The 2,500-nt window shown below is 50.7% G+C and overlaps 6 non-coding genes across 6 annotated transcripts; all 6 read left to right on the plus strand.

Moving 5' to 3' along the window:
- The first annotated feature begins 278 nt into the window (after positions 1 to 278).
- On the plus strand, positions 279 to 351 carry Trnak-uuu (transfer RNA lysine (anticodon UUU)). The gene has a single exon. It is a non-coding gene; the product is annotated as a tRNA-Lys (tRNA).
- Positions 352 to 489: 138 nt separating this feature from the next.
- On the plus strand, positions 490 to 571 carry Trnas-cga (transfer RNA serine (anticodon CGA)). Its single transcript has one exon. It is a non-coding gene; the product is annotated as a tRNA-Ser (tRNA).
- Positions 572 to 1,313: 742 nt separating this feature from the next.
- Trnas-aga (transfer RNA serine (anticodon AGA)) lies at positions 1,314 to 1,395 on the plus strand. The gene has a single exon. It is a non-coding gene; the product is annotated as a tRNA-Ser (tRNA).
- Positions 1,396 to 1,748: 353 nt separating this feature from the next.
- On the plus strand, positions 1,749 to 1,821 carry Trnak-uuu (transfer RNA lysine (anticodon UUU)). Its single transcript has one exon. It is a non-coding gene; the product is annotated as a tRNA-Lys (tRNA).
- A 271-nt stretch (positions 1,822 to 2,092) lies between these two features.
- On the plus strand, positions 2,093 to 2,165 carry Trnak-uuu (transfer RNA lysine (anticodon UUU)). The gene has a single exon. It is a non-coding gene; the product is annotated as a tRNA-Lys (tRNA).
- A 138-nt stretch (positions 2,166 to 2,303) lies between these two features.
- Positions 2,304 to 2,385, plus strand: Trnas-cga (transfer RNA serine (anticodon CGA)). The gene has a single exon. It is a non-coding gene; the product is annotated as a tRNA-Ser (tRNA).
- Positions 2,386 to 2,500: the final 115 nt, after the last annotated feature.

Consider the following 2,500-nt stretch of genomic DNA (forward strand, 5'->3'; position numbering starts at 1 on the left):
ATTCGAGACGCTTGTGAATTTTCCAGTTGGCAAGTGAGTGTCGACAAAACACGAAGCTCCTCTGCTTCAACGTATGAGACGTAAAAGCTGCTGCAATTTGATTTTCATCGTGTGTCAGCTTTCTTCGATAGACAGTTACGAGCCCAGCGTGATGAGTTCGTAGAGAGCATTCAGAGGACGTTTAATTAGTAACAGCTCCATGCAATGATTGCCCAACAGTAAACGACATGAGGCAGTGTGTCCGTAGCATAGTGGGAAGTGACGTGGGGATAACATGAGCCCGGATAGCTCCGTCGGTAGAGCATTAGGCTTTTAACCTAAGGGTCCAGGGTTCAAGTCCCTGTCCGGGTGGAAATTTTAATACTTTGGTAGCGGCTCGCCTACAAGCGGTGAAAGCACTACGGAAAAAAATGCAGCTACGCCGTTCCCTGGCACTGCAGTGCTCTAAACGGCAGCAGGTGCACGTGTCGGGAGAATCTTGTGCTAGCGGCAGTCGTGGCCGAGTGGTTAAGGCGTCTGACTCGAAATCAGATTCCCTCTGGGAGCGTAGGTTCGAATCCTACCGGCTGCGTGCGATTTTGCGTACAAACGAGCAGAAAGTTTCGCGCACATGTGACATGCATGGGTGAATGCCAATGCAAACCAGTGCCACCTCTCTCAGCAAGACGAAGATTTATGTTTAAAGATACTAAATTTCGCGGCGGGCTCTGCTTCCTATGGCTATCGGTTCATCTCGCACGGAAGCTAGTAATGCAGAAATCCGTCGCAGGCCCACGAGCGCACCGCCGTCATTTCCTCGCGCAGTCGCCGTGTTCGTGAGTACGCACATGTACTTGAAAGTGTTGGACAGAGCGAGCATTCATTTCTTTTTAAGTATCGCAATTGAGTCATTTGAGTGCGGCAAAAGCAGTGGTGCAGCGTGTCTTCTCGTAAGATCTCGCAGCTGCTTGGAAGTATGTCCATCGTTTAAGACTACAGAAAACTAGCGTCAGCGGTGCGTCAGTGGGAAGTCGGTGAAGTCGCCATTGGAGCCCCAAGCCAGTAATTACGACACGCAAATCACTCGCACACATTGCAGCTGTACCACCATGCTTGGCAGAGGGACAGGATAGCTGAGTCAAGCAGAGCGCTAGACCGACAACCGAAAGGTCCTGGGTTTAAGCCCCTGTCCAGGCGAAAATTAATACACTGTCGTAACGGCTACTGTGCTGGCCACGGAAGCACTACAGAAACGAGTGAGGCCATGGCGTTTTCTGCCGCCAGGTTGCTTTAAAAGGAGCAGTTTCACTTGTAGAGAGACGCTGCTGCGACGGGCAGTCGTGGCCGAGTGGTTAAGGCGTCTGACTAGAAATCAGATTCCCTCTGGGAGCGTAGGTGCGAGTCCTACCGACTGCGTTTCGTTTTTGTGTCAAGACGCGAAGAGCGTCTCCAACGGAACCGTGAAATGGGCAAACACGTGGGAAACATTGCATTCGAGACGCTTGTGAATTTTCCAGTTGGCAAGTGAGTGTCGACAAAACACGAAGCTCCTCTGCTTCAACGTATGAGACGTAAAAGCTGCTGCAATTTGATTTTCATCGTGTGTCAGCTTTCTTTGATAGACAGTTACGAGCCCAGCGTGATGAGTTCGTAGAGAGCATTCAGAGGACGTTTAATTAGTAACAGCTCCATGCAATGATTGCCCAACAGTAAACGACATGAGGCAGTGTGTCCGTAGCATAGTGGGAAGTGACGTGGAGATAACATGAGCCCGGATAGCTCAGTCGGTAGAGCATTAGGCTTTTAACCTAAGGGTCCAGGGTTCAAGTCCCTGTCCGGGCGGAAATTTTAATAATTTGGTAGCGGCTCGCCTACAAGCGGTGAAAGCACTACGGAAAAAAATGCAGCTACGCCGTTCCCTGGCACTGCAGTGCTCTAAACGGCAGCAGGTGCACGTCTTCGATAGACAGTTACGAGCCCAGCGTGATGAGTTCGTAGAGAGCATTCAGAGGACGTTTAATTAGTAACAGCTCCATGCAATGATTGCCCAACAGTAAACGACATGAGGCAGTGTGTCCGTAGCATAGTGGGAAGTGACGTGGAGATAACATGAGCCCGGATAGCTCCGTCGGTAGAGCATTAGGCTTTTAACCTAAGGGTCCAGGGTTCAAGTCCCTGTCCGGGTGGAAATTTTAATACTTTGGTAGCGGCTCGCCTACAAGCGGTGAAAGCACTACGGAAAAAAATGCAGCTACGCCGTTCCCTGGCACTGCAGTGCTCTAAACGGCAGCAGGTGCACGTGTCGGGAGAATCTTGTGCTAGCGGCAGTCGTGGCCGAGTGGTTAAGGCGTCTGACTCGAAATCAGATTCCCTCTGGGAGCGTAGGTTCGAATCCTACCGGCTGCGTGCGATTTTGCGTACAAACGAGCAGAAAGTTTCGCGCACATGTGACATGCATGGGTGAATGCCAATGCAAACCAGTGCCACCTCTCTCAGCAAGACGAAGATTTATGTTTAAAGA

Source organism: Schistocerca gregaria, chromosome 3, assembly GCF_023897955.1.
Source record: "Schistocerca gregaria isolate iqSchGreg1 chromosome 3, iqSchGreg1.2, whole genome shotgun sequence".
In the NCBI taxonomy this organism is placed as follows: Eukaryota; Metazoa; Arthropoda; class Insecta; order Orthoptera; family Acrididae; genus Schistocerca; species Schistocerca gregaria.